The following is a 14,401-nucleotide window of genomic DNA, read 5'->3' as shown; positions in this document are numbered from 1 at the left end:
TGATATAGAATTATTCCTCAGACATAAGACTACTGTGCTACAGAATGGCAAACGATGTCCAGGACTTTGTGTTTAGACGTCTTGCAACACCAAGTATTGTCCCTGGAGATCATATTTGTGAGTTCATATATACCGTGTTTCCCCAAAAATAAGACACTGTTATATTTTTTTGCCTCAAAAGTGTGCTAGGGCTTATTTTTTTTGGAAACATAGGCCAGGGGTAAGTTTTCCCCCCAAAAAAAGGAAGACACCCCCAGTAGAATCACACTTACGAGACCCCAGACATCATCTTTGTTCCCATTTCCTCCTGCAATCCACAGCGGGCGCTGCCAACAAGTTTTCATGTGTTCCACAACAGAACGCATCCCCCTGCTCTTACACACGCACACACACACACACACACACACACACACATATCCAATCGCAGTAGCATTACACACACTAATCCAGTGATGCAGTACTACTTTCAGGAGGCAGTGGGACCTGGGATGCTGTGGAACGTGAGGACCTGCAGTGGAATGCATCAAGGATCTGCTGGGAGTGCCCACTGTGGATCGCAGGAGAGCCTGTGATCAGATGTGTGTGTGAGAGCAGAGGGATCCTGGACCTGACATGTGTGTGTGTGTGTGTGTGTATGTGTGTGTGTGTGTGTGTGTGTGTGAGTGGATCTAACAGCAATGCAGATCGCTGCCGGAGAGCCCATACACCATTGGCAACTGCCAGCTTTAGCTCTTTGGGGTCTGGGGAGTGTGATTGTGGGGTCTGTCTTCTCTCTTTTGGGGCTGACTGAATGCGATTGTCACAAATTTCACCCAAACAATCATGGTATGCTCCTTCGAATGGGAAAAGAGAAAATTAAAATAAATGTAATTAAAATAGTCAGAGTTGGTGCAAATTGATTCGCAGGACCTAGTCCAGCAACCATATTGCTAATCTGTGGTGTTGGATGGAAGCTTTGTGAACTACCACTTACCTGATGGCATCTTGAGCTCCCCTTTTGATTAGCCTGATTGGCACAAAGTCATTGTTGCAGCATAATGAATGTGATTTTGCAACAGGCCAGTTAATAGACAGATGAACCACAGATGATGATAGGTGGGAGGCGGTTCACATGGCTCCTGTCCTACGACCATAGATTACTGATGTAGCTGCTGAACTGGCTCCTTTCAATTGTTTTGCAGCATTCTAAATCTCAGGTTGGGTTCCAATTAGCATATGAAAAATCGTCCGATTCACATCCAGAATATGAGGATTATATTTAACCATAATGTAATCCTTATTGCATTTGTGTGTCACCTGAATGTCCATTTTTTGCATCCACATGACATCCATTTTTATGCATCACCAGTAAATAACGTTTAGAACACCAAATATAATTGCCTATGTTGATAATTCCAATATATTTGAATCCATATTAGATCTTATTTCTTTATTTCAGGGGGGGAGGACTTACAGACTTGAATAGGCACGTCTCATCTGAAATATGGAATAGACTAAGGTGGGCTTTACACGTTGTGACATTGCTACCAATTGCAAGCGATGTCGAGCGCGATAGCACCCGCCCCTATCGCTCCTGCAATATCTGGTGCTTGCTGCCGTAGCGAACATTATCGCTACAGCAGCTTCACACTCACATACCTGGTCGGCGACGTCGCTGTGACCGCTGAACAATCCCTCCTTCAAGGGGGAGAAGCGTTCGACGTCACTAAGTGGCCGGCCAATAGAAGCAGAGGGGCAGAGATCCCGTCTACCTCCTTCCTTCCGCATTGCTCGTGGACGCAGGTAAGGAGATGTTTGTCGTTCCTGCAGTTTCACACATAGCGATGTAGCGATGTGTGCTGCCACAGGAATGACAAACAACATCATACCTGTTGCAGCAGCGACATTATGGAAATGAACAACGTGACACAGATCAGCGATTTTTAACGCTTTTGTGCTCGTTCATCGTCGCACTTAGGATTTACACATTGCGATGTCGCTACCGGCGCCGGATGTGCGTCAGTAACGATGTGACCCTGATGATATATCGGTAGCGATGTCGCAACGTGTAAAGCCCGCCTAAGGCTATGTGCGCACTGGGTGTTTTTCGCTGTGTTTTTGCGCGTTTTTCGGGTGCGTTTCTGTGCGTTTGTGGGCTCCAAACTGCATGACTTTGCTTCCCCATCAAAGTCTATGACTTTTCATTTTGGTGTGCGCACACAACTTTTTTTTTTAGCTGCGTTTTGAGCTAAAAAAGAAAATTGGACATGTCAATTCTTTCCTGAGTTTTACTGCATTTGTCACCCATACAATGCATTAGAAAAGTGCAGCAAAACGCAGTGATCAACAACGCTGCAAAATGCAGCCAAAAATGCACCGAAATGTGGTAAAAACACATGCGTTTTTACCACTTCGTTTTTGCTGCGGGTGCGTTTTTGCGGCCAAAAACGAAGTGTTTTTGAGAAGTGCAGAAACATCCTAGTGCGCACAAAGCCTAATGCATTCTGGGTTTTTTCTCAAAGAATTATTCCCATCTGTAAGATCCTATCCCAATATGTAGAAAGTGTAGTAATTATAATAATATTAGCAAATAACTCCAATAAGAATGTAGTATAGATCTTCTGATATAGCCATGTGTATAGCCTCATGTGCAGGGCATTGCAGCTTGGGTATCTATGGTTATATCCACGAGCAACTAACTGTCATTATGTGAGTGGACGTAACCATGGATACCTAAGTTGAAATACCCTGCAAATGAGGTAAGAGACATGGTTATATCAGGAGTACTATACTACATTTCCAATTGGAGGTATTTGCAAATATTATTATTATTATTATTATTAGAATACCTATTACATATTATGATAGGATCTTGGAGATGGGAATAACCCTTTAAGGTAAATCACACAGTATCACTGAAAAGGCGCTGTAACGTACACACCTATATGTTGTATGTCCACCACTTTGTATAGGGAGGCTGGGTAAAGTAAATATTGGAGGATTAAATCAGGGTACACTTAACCAGCATCTTTTATACATGAGGTGATGTCACAGTTTTCAGCAAACACACAGCTATATAACACTGTTCCAGGCAGTAGTAGATTGAAGGTTTTATTAATCTCTACACAGGGCTTCCATACATAACAGTATGTTCACAGATTATCTTCTCTCCTTAAGCAGAGTCTTTCTACTTAAAATGTGGATGTACACAGAGCAGAACACTGTACCTTATCATTGCAGTGAGGTGAGACGGATGGGTAGATCTTGTACTGGTCACTTCTCTCCTCTATACTTCTGCTGCACAGAGTTTGCATTTGAACTATCCTGAGCTGTTCTCTATTTTTGGCAGTCTCTTTCCTGAACTGGCAGATCTCTGTAGCTTGACTTTTCTCTGGATACATACACCACACTTTTCTGAGCACTGCTCCTTTTTTGCAGAGAGACAAACAGACACTTCTTTTGTTTTTCAGAGGCAAATACACACTCTGTGCTACTCACCATCCCCTTGATCACTGCTGGATTCTTCCTGTCTCTTGTTCCAGGCTTTACTCCCCAGTTGCTGGATGATTTTAGATTGTCTGTGCAGTTCCTATTTGTCACATACATATAGCATCTGGTCAAAGTTCCTCGTCACGTGACTAATAACATGGGCAGGTTCATAAGATGGTCTAAAGTGAGGCAGCATCAAACAACAAACATACATCACACAAGAGGAAAAATGCTAATAAGCCTCATAAATATGAAAAAATATAAAACAAAATCTTTATTGATAAAAACAGATGGGTAGAAGACACAGCAATAAAATGGTGACATAAACAGCAGAAGAGGTTATCAGGTAGCTGATATTTTTTTCATATTTATGAGGCTTATTAGCAATTTTTCTCCTTTCTGATGTATGGTTTTCATTATTTAGACACCTGTGAAAAAAACCTGTTTTCTCAAGAGCTCAATTTAATAATATTGGTCAGTGTGCTGATGATATGGTAAGAGTCTCCTAGGAAATCCAATTGACTTCCAGCTACAATAGCTTAGATCATCCAATAGAGCAGGCAATGTCTACAGGGTGGGTTGCCAGCGCTGGGATTTGCACTCCCTGATCTAGTAAAAAAAATGTCCTGAGTGGCTTCCTAAAAGAAATAATGCCCCTTTAGTGTCCACTTCAAAATAATAATATAACCTTTGTGCTACCCTCTGCAAAAAGATAAAGTATTGAGTACTCCTCACCTCTTCTCATAAAGCGGGTTGGCACAGACAGTGACATAATTTAACCACTGTCTCTGGGGTGCCAACGTCTTATGGGCCTACAGGACACAGAGTGGTGGGGCAGAATTGAATTGTATTGGTGTCATGTTAACAGATTTATTCATGTATATTTATACTTACCTTCTCGAAACAAGGGGCTGTTTCCTTCAACATAAGTAGTTCCTTCTACCAACTATATTAGAGTCTAAGTTCTTATGGGTTCCTAGATGGGCAGGGACTTCTCACTTTTTGAATCTCATCAATTGTTTTGATCTTTTATCTTTTGGCATGTTTTTTATTTCCATGGTTGTAAATATTATAAGTTATGTTGAGACTATGTTATGTTTCACAATGAAGTATTGGGTCATCTAAGCCACTGGCTAGACTGGGTGCAGAGTCTAGAGACTCTCCCAGCTCTTTCGACTCAGAAGGGGTAAGGTTGTGTCAATTATATCTAAGAGGGTTGCAAGGTGGCTGTTCCCAGAACAGTCACTAACCGGTAATGGGAGCATTGCAGTAAAGAACATATTGCAATGTCAAGAAGTTAGCCAGGGAACATCAGCCAAGAGTTGATCCTAGAAGTGGTACCACGAGGACCAGCCTACAAATCCTGGTCAGGGACAGGATACAGAATAAGGAGCCAGGTATAAAGTTTAATAGCACAGGAACAATAGGCAAGCCAAAAATGCAAAAACTTCTAAATATGGCCAATGACCAATGTAATTTGGGAATGACCTAATGTGATCAGTGGTTACAAAGACTGGAGTCATCGCTGGATCTAGCAAGTTCGTAGCTGAAAACAAGAATAGGAGAGGAGACATCCAGTTGATTTGGGTATTGATAGTTTGGAGGGACACAGCACTGGAACTGGGTTTTGTCGATAGCAATGATTAATATAAAATCTATAACTGTAAACATATTACATAGTCATAAATATGTTGAAAGGCATTTATTTAATAAGTTTAGCAATTTCGGTCAACTATAGATACAAAACTCATAGTTCAATACAATCTCCATAAACCAACTACCTATAATATAGCTCATAACGAAAAGCACAATGACTTTCAAAGACACATTGTCAAATATATTTTTCCGAAGAAAACAAAAATTGCCAAATTGCTGCTTTGTTAGAGCTGCTGAGGTCAATAAGTGATGATATTGTAAAGTGAAGATGCCTGGGAGCAGCAACAGTTTAGCAGTAAAGAAGCAGCAATGGATATGCCCAATATAGATTACCGAGTCTTACACTAACAGCAGAGTTCATCAGAAGCTCATGGGCTAAGTGTCCGTAGGCAGCAACCTACGCAAAGCCAAGTGTCTTGTGGAGTTGTGTAGTGCACAGTGCTATTTGTATTAATTAAAATATATAATTAATTAATTATAACATTAGTCTTCTCCTTACAATGGCACCTACTGACTGTTGGTCCCAAATGAACAGTTGTTTCATAAGGTTAATTTGCTAGAAGTAAAAAAATGGAAAGTGTAAGGATCTGAATGAATTCTGCAGACATTAGTCCGATTGAGCCTCTATGGATGTCCTGGAAAAAAACACCAAACGTATGGAGGCCCCATCTCTCCTTATAGAGAGCTTATATGATTTGTTCCTAATGAGTATAATAATTAATATAATAATATAATAATTGTTCCTAATAGCAGATACCATCGGACACCTTCAGAGGTCATGTGGAGCCTTTGCCTTGACTAGTTACTGTCAGAAGTCTCAGAAGGGGGATTAACACAATATTGTCCCGATGGTTGGTTTATAGATATATGTGTGCATTCACTTGGTCACAAGAAGGTAAAAGAAGTAACTCTCAACAAACAATTATTTGGCTAAGCAGTATGAAGTTTATTAGTGAAAGTTCAAAAAATGAAAACCCAGCATACACTTGAGATGTACAAATTGTCTCTCCAGGACAGGAGACAAACTCTAGCGCAGCGCCACCTATTGGAAGTAGCGATCCTAAAAGTTAAATGTGGATTTTTAACAATCCTTTACATATAACTTAGGATATATAAGCCAGATCAGAATCCCAATTTGCAGACACGGTGCTTGCCCCTCGTCAGTGCAAAGTATGGGGTGTCTGATCTGGCTCATGAGAAAGCTATGTGGGGATCACAGGGGAACACTATTCTCCTTATGGAGACTTTGCAAGCCAGTCTGGCTGCTTTCAAGTAAGGGGACTTATAGCTGCCACACCCCTCTGCAAAATATTCAAATTGTCTCTCCAGGACTGGAGGCAAACTCTAGCGCAGTGCCACCTATTGGAAGTAGCAATCCTAGAATGTAGTTAGCCTTGCCTGACTCCCCAAAGCATAGGAGCGCTTGCTCTGCCAAGTAGTCCTGTGTTCTTTGTGAGAGAACCACTGCTAGACATCACTGATCTGAACTGCTGGATCCATATCTTCCCCAACAGGATGTATCGGTGAAGAATTATGGGCCCCCACACGCATTAGACCGTTGGCCGAACTCGCTGATATCAGTGGGTTCAGATGACATTAGTACATGGGTCTTAAGCGCACGATAGTACCACTTTCAGATACTTTAGAAATAGTTCTAAAACAATAGTTTCCATTAAAGCTTAAGAAGGAATATAATGAGGTAAGATGAGGCAGCAGCCCTTGCGTTGTTTGGTATTTTGCATAAGGCCCTTTTGTTATGTCATTTCCACTTCATGCTATTATTGAAGCGGAATAAGAGGTAATAATTAGCAAAGCTTCAGGGTTCTAAAAGACTGATTTCAGTGGTCCAGAGATCAGGAGATGGTGATTTTCAGTGGCAGGGGTCCTGCATAGGATAATTTGATTTGGCTGTGATGTTTGAAGGTGACTTTGTGTCTGGCGCTAGCTTCAGAGGTTTAATGCAAAGCACATTTATCACAAATGAAAAATAATTCGAAACATCCTTGTACAAGACAATTTATGTGCAAAAAGCTATTTATTGATTGCTACAGTACTTTTCTTGCTGATATTTTTGTCATGTGCTTCCTCCAATTTTCCTGTTGGTTGTATTTGGAGGGCGCAGCATCATTTAGGCACTATAAATCATTCAGAATACTGAGACATGAACACTGCATTACCGAGCATTACAGCCGGCAGAGGTGTGCACTACTTCAGTACATTACAAAAACTATTTGCCATTCATTGTCCTTGAGGGATAAGATTAGTGGGCTGGATTAAGTATTAATTACTTCGAATTACAGTGTCCTAATAAAAATACCAGAGCATATATAAAACGTATTCTTACAGCATTGAATGTTTCATGTTATATTGTTGAATTACCGTTATCAGACATTAGTGATCAGAAAAAGACAAACATCTAACATTCATTATCATTACCAAGAACAAAATAATTAAATGCTAAATTATTATATGATGCATCTGTGGAAATACATTTCCATGAAGGTATCAGGTTTTGTTTCAATATTTAGATTTTTTTTCAATGTATTAATTTTACCCGTTATCTTCACCGCTTGGTGCAAGTAGATACCCTCACAAAACAATGCTCTTAGGCTGGTTTCACATCAGCGTTTTGTTGTCTAATGGCAAAAAAACGAAAAACGCTTCTTACCAGATCCGTTGTGTGCTCAATGCATTTTCAATGGACTTGCGGTAAGATGCGTTTGCATGCGGTTGCATGCATTACTGTCCGAATCCGGTAATTTGCTGTATTTTATCTTGATACAAAAACGCAACATGTTGCGTTTTTCTATAAAGATAAAATACCGCATCTCACTGGATCCGGTACATTGCGGCGCACTCTGCAATGCTTTTCAATGAGCACCGGATCCGTTTTGTACTGCAAGTCACCGCATCTTATTTGCAGGATCCGGTTTCCAGTACTGAGCATGCCCAAAAAGTAGGAAAACAAAGTTATCTTGAAGTATATATACCAAGGAACATCCACATTGTCTCAGAATTGCCTGAACACCCCAGAGCTTTGATCAAATGTAAGTTGTGTCACACTGTGCTTTTATAATGGCCTGCTTTATTTTTTTTTTGTTCTAATGTACTTTCTTTATACTTTCACAGCTGCTGACCTCCCAGCCCAGGAGCCAGTAATCGCCCCAAGTTTGGCACCCCAAATCTTCAAAACAGTGAGAATATTTAAATTATACAAATTTCTACATGCTTTAACCCCTTCAGCCGCCGGGTATTTTGCATTTTTCTGGGGTTTTTTTCCTCTCTTTCTTCCAAGAGGTGTGACTTTTTTAGTTTTCCGTCAATCTTGCCATATAAGGGCTTGTTTTTAGCGGGACAAGTTGTAGTGTTAAACAAAACCATAAGTTTTACCATATAGTGTACTGGAAAACAGCAAAAAAAATTCCAAGTGCAGAAAAATTGCAAAAAAAGTGTGATCGTACAATAGTTTTTGGGATATTTTATTCACCATGTTCAGTACATGGTAAAACTGATATGTCTGAGTGATGCCTCAGGTCAGTGCGAGTTTGTAGACACCAAACATGAATAGGTTTACTTGTATCTAGGGGGTTAAAAAAAAATCACAAATTTGTCCAAAAAAAGTGGCGCACATTTTGCGAAAATTTTCCAAAACCCGTAGCGTTTCATTTTTCTTGATCTATGGCTCAGTGATGGCTTATTTTTTGCATCTCGAACTGACATTATTAACAGTAGCATTTTTGCGCAGATGCTAAGTTTTGATCGCCTGTTATTGCATTTTGCACAAAATTTACGGCGACCAAAAAACGTAATTTTGTCGTTTGGAATTTTTTTGCTGCTATGCCATTTACCAATCAGATTAATTGATTTTATATTTTGATAAATCAGGCATTTCTGAACGCAGCAATACCAAATATGTGTATATTTTTACATTTTTTTAACCCTTTAATTTTCAATTGGGTGAAAGGGGGGTGATTTGAACTTTTAGGTTTTTTTATTTATTTTTATTTTTTAAAACTTTTTTTTATATTTTACTAGTCCCCCTAGGGGGCTATAGTGATCAGCAATCTGATCGCTCTACCATATTTCCAGATCACAGCTACAGAGCTAAGATCTGCAGATATGCTGCTTTACTTTCAATGCCGGCTGTATTCCGGCATTGAGAGGAAGTGACTCATGTTAGCTACAGGCATCATCACATGACCCTGTGCTACCATGTCAACCACCGGAAGTCACGTTATCATTTCAACAAATGGTGTCCAAAGAGCAGTCAAACAATGTATATATACACCTTTGTGGGGGTGTAAAAAAAACAAAAAACGGATCCGTCAAAATTTGGCAAAAAACAGCAGTCAAATGCATGCAACCGCAAGTCACCGGGCCCCTTTTATGCCGGATCCGGTAGACGGATCCGGTAAAATAACGGTCCGGCGACTTGCGGTTGCATGTGGTATACTATAAATAAAATGGATCCGGCATGATGCGTTCAACGTTTTTTTGCCGTTAGGCAAAAAAAACGCTCATGCGAAACCAGCCTTATTGACGTGGGGTGCTGTGAACAAAAGACAAAAGTTTGGTTTCTTAAATCAGCTCATACTAACTTTTCACGCTTCACTATAGGGGGCCCCACATGTTTTTGGCAAGTTGTATCAATGGAGGCTTATGAGCACTGAATGATCTATTTCAATAGCGGATGAGTATAAAGGCTATTAAACAACCACCTACGAGCAAACATGTCGATGGTCGTTTAACCCGATCACGACATAAGCTGTACGTGTGTGTCTTATATCATGTCCCTTTCTTTTTGTGTGGGCTTGAAAGCCACGCCCGTATCTTTTCCGGCACATGATGACTAATCTAATCAGCTAACACGTGCTTTTGACAACCACAGGTGGAGAGGAGCTCTGCCCATGGCTTTTAACCTGTTAAGTGTCACTGTTAATCTCTGACAGCGATATTTAACACATGGGGGTGTCATTCCACGTTCTCAGTGGTGCGCTCAGGACGAGATCACAAGGTGCCGATGTGTTGTCATGACAGCCAAAAGTCGGCTCAAGACCCCTGTGTCTGTCGTTCTGATTTTCCTGTGAAAGACAGTGTTTAGCTGGCTTTCATAGGAGATTATAAGTTTAGCTACACATAGTAGTGCTGATGCACTGCTATGCATAGGACAGGCAATCAGATGATCACAGCTTCAAGTCCCCTAAGGGGAGTATTAAATAGAGTAAAAAGTGAAAAAAAAGGTTTTAAAAATATGAAAAAAAAAACTAAAACACCCTTGCAGCCTGCCCGCAGATTAATGGCACCTGTCGCAACACCCCGAGCCCGTCCTGCGACCCTGTCTCATATGACCCCTCTCCACCACCGCCATCCCGATAAGCCATATCCATTTTGTAAGACACACCCTTATTTTACTCCAAGTTTTGGGGGAAAAAAGTGCATTTTACAATCTAGAAAATAAGGTAAATAAAAAAGAAACCATACCTGTTTGGTGTCTGCGTACTTGTACTGACCTGGAGAATCATATTGTCGGGTCAATTTAACTATATGGTGAATGTGGTAAATAAAATAAAAACAAAAAACTATTTTATAAATAATTGTGGAACTGTATTTTTTTGGCAATTTTAACACACTTGGATTGTATTCCCATCTTCCACTACACTATGTGGTGTCATTCAAAAGTACAACTGGTCCCACAAAAAACAAGCTCTTATACAGCTATATGGATAGAAAAATGAAAAAAGTTATAGCTCTTAGAGGAAAAAAACAAAAACGAAAAAAAAGGAAAATTACCCCGACGTGAAGAGGTTAATGCTGACCATTGCACAGTATACCGTAAGTGGAAAGACAGACCCTCCACACCTAATGTCCCTCCCAACTCCCCACGTAAACTGTGTTAGTTATGTCTCTCCATGTCTCTTTGCTATTTTTTGTTCCGATGGCCACCACCCTCCACAAATCCCTGACACCTAGTTTCTTCCCATGTCCCCAGAGTCCCATTTAGTTAATCTCTTGTTAATACCCCCTCCTGCCACATTTCAATGCATTCTGTACTAATGGAGGTGGTTACTCAGATTGCATGGCAGCATGGGGCTCATAAATTCATGTTAGTAGCCCTGGGGAACAAAATGTTAAGTTACCCCACTGTAAGTGTGACAAGTGTCGCGGGCGGGGAGGAGGGTGTCAGCACACCGCGCTCACCCCTTCTGCTCGGGTCCGGCAGCTGCTCAGTGGTGGCTCGAGCGGTGGGCCGGATCCCGGGGTTTCTCGAGCGACACTCCTCGCCCGTGAGTGAAAGGGGGGTTTTGTGGTTGGGGATTGTTATAGTTCGTGACGCCACCCACGGTTGTGGTGATTTCACCACCGCTGCTCAATGTGGGGATCCCGGGGATGGTGATGTGGAGCAGCCAGTTGTTATGTTGCCCCTCCGTGGGTAGGGGTTGGTGATCCCGGGGGCCAGTGGGGTGCAGGGGCGCAGGGGCAGCGCTGTGCCTTGCGGCACTGAGGTACTCACTCAGCCAGTAAACACGACACAGTTCTCGGTAAACAAACGGCTGGTTGGACGGGTCCCTCGGACGGTTCACGGTGCTGCGGTTCCCTGCAGTTAGCGGTGACGGTCTCTTCCCTGCACCTTTGAAATGTCTGTTTGGTAGCGGTGGATTCCCACCGGTTACCCGCTCCCCGACTGCAATCTGTGCCGGAGGAGCTCCACACTTTGCCCGCAGGCGCCGGCCCTGGGAAACTGGTGCCTTGGCGGTGGCGGTGTTTCCCCGTTGTGGTTGGACCTTTGCCGTCAATCAGGACTTGCTTGTTGGGGGATCTACGTCCCCTTCACTAACGGATTTAGCAATTTACAGCGACTCCAAGCCTTGCTGGGATCCGAGAAGCCCCTGCTCTGGTGCTGACTGCCCTTTGTATACTGCTCCAGACCCCTGGATACACACAGCCTCCGTGGTCCTTCCAGCAACCTCCAGACAGTCCCACTGCAGATCTTCACCACTGTCTGCTGACCTTGCTGACTCCATCTGGGCACACAGCCACAGACCAACTTCAGGCTTTCTGTCACTTTCACTGCTGTTTCACTCTCGCTCCCTCCTGAGCTACTCTCCGTTCACCTCCTACTCCTTTCTCCTCCCTGGCTGAACAACCTGGAACTTCCTCCTCCTGGACTCATCTGCCTGGTTTCTTCCTGCCTCCAGAGTTGTGAGCTCCTCGGTGGGCGGAGCCCACCGCCTGGCCCACCCCCTGGTGTGCATCATCAGACTCCTGGAGGAAGGCAACAAGGATTTGTGGGTTAGCTGGTGTACCTACAGGGAATGTGGGGTGCGTGTGTGTTGTTATCTGTGTCCCCTGGCTTGCCCAGGGCGACACATTCCCCCTTAGCAAAACGCAGACCGTCCTCGGGCTGCCCGTCCAACACCGGTTTTATTTTCCTTTTTGTTTTCTGAAAATGTAAACGGTATAACATTATAAACGGTAAATTATATACATTTTTAATAACAACTCTTCCCAAGACGGGAGGCACATTTACTTTTAACGTTACAACGGTATACGGTCACGGTTTCCGCTCTCTCCCACCCAAGCAACCTGGCCCTGATGCTGCCCCTAAAACCCAGGCAGCACCCCTTGACCCACAGTCCAGCACAAGTTACCCGAGCGGGATCTGTCCTTCCCCTCCAGAGGGTGGCCACCGGTTCCTTTGGTGGCTGGGCCCTGGCCTGCTCTGCTCAGGGCCCTCCCTCCAACCTGCCTCTCCGGAGATGGTATAGTGGAAACGGTAACGGTACCCAACATATTTACAAGCCACTTAACGTTTGTGGTGCCCTGCAAGTTCACGGGCTTGTCCATGGATAGTTCCCATGCCAATAAACTTAAACGGTCCCCACGGGGACAACGGTGCCGGCTCCAGCCGGTTGCAATCACAAAAGCAAATCAGGTAACTGTTCGGTAATTTTCATTTTTATCATCTGCAACTTTCAAACTTTTCAACAAACTTACAAACACTCTTTTACATTTGCGGATCCCTTTTACTCATAGAATGGTCTCCCTGTACCTAAGTGGGGGTCTACCTAGGTTAGAACGGGTGGACCTTCGGGGCCCGGTGTCAGTGGTGCTAGACAGTGGGGTAGAGGGAACAATCGGTTCCTCCTCCCTGCTATAGTGTGGAGCAGGCGGAGGTGCAGGGGAGCTGGGTACAGGTTCGTCCCTGGGCACTGGCACTGGTTCTGGCTCACGGTTAACCGCTTCCACTACTTCTTCATCCACGGGTTGTGGGAACAGTATCACTGGAAGAATCACCGCGCCATTCTGTGTAGGCCAGTTTGCTGGGAAGTCACCCATTACAGTGTGGATTACCTCTGCTGCCTTTTCCACTGGTGGAGGAACCGGTACTTCAGCCTCTGCCTTCAACGCTGGGGGGCATTTTTTTAGATGGTCCCGAGAAACTGTGGCTAGGGTGCCCCCTTGGTCACGACTGATCTGGTAGGTCTTCCCATCTCCCCATTCTGTGGGTTGTATGACGTAAGGGACTTGCTCCCACTGATCATCCAGCTTGTGGGCTTTTCTCTTCCGTTTCAGCACCACATCTCCTGGCTGGAAAGGACCTGCGGGCGCCTTCTGATTGAACCGGTGCTCTTGCTGTTCTCGACTTCGACTGAGGTTTTTCTCCACATACTCCTGGATTTGCCGGTATTGTGCCCTCCTCCGACTTTCCCACTCCGCCGTTGAAGGGAGTGCTTCCGGGGCTTCCAATCCCATCTCCAGATCCACCGGCAGGCGGCCAGGCCGAGCCCTCATCAGATACGCTGGGGTGCACTTCGTCGAGCTAGACGGGATATTATTGTACATGTCGACCAAGTCAGGTAGCTTTTCCGGCCACATGTTCCGTTCTTCCAGCGGTAGTGTCTTGAGGAGCCCCAGGACCAAGTGGTTCATTTTCTCGCACATGCCGTTGGTTTGGGCGTGGTACGGAGTGGTCCGGATCTTCTTGCAGCCGTACAACTGGCAGAATTCGTGAAACACCTCTGCTTCAAAAGCCGGGCCTTGGTCAGTCAGCACCTTCTCGGGGTACCCATGGGGTCGGCAGAAATAAGCCTGGAACGCTCGAGCAGCGGTTCGACCAGTTAGGTCCTTAACGGGGACTACTACCATAAATCTTGAGTAGTGGGCTACCATGGTCAAGGCGTAGGTGTACCCACTTCGGCTAGGGGTGAGCTTGACATGGTCCAGGGCGACCAGCTCCAGCGGCTGATGGGTGACTATGGGATGTAACGGTGCCCTC

Source organism: Anomaloglossus baeobatrachus, chromosome 3 (assembly GCF_048569485.1).
Source record: "Anomaloglossus baeobatrachus isolate aAnoBae1 chromosome 3, aAnoBae1.hap1, whole genome shotgun sequence".
NCBI classification, from domain to species: domain Eukaryota; kingdom Metazoa; phylum Chordata; class Amphibia; order Anura; family Aromobatidae; genus Anomaloglossus; species Anomaloglossus baeobatrachus.
This window is presented reverse-complemented; position numbering follows the sequence as displayed.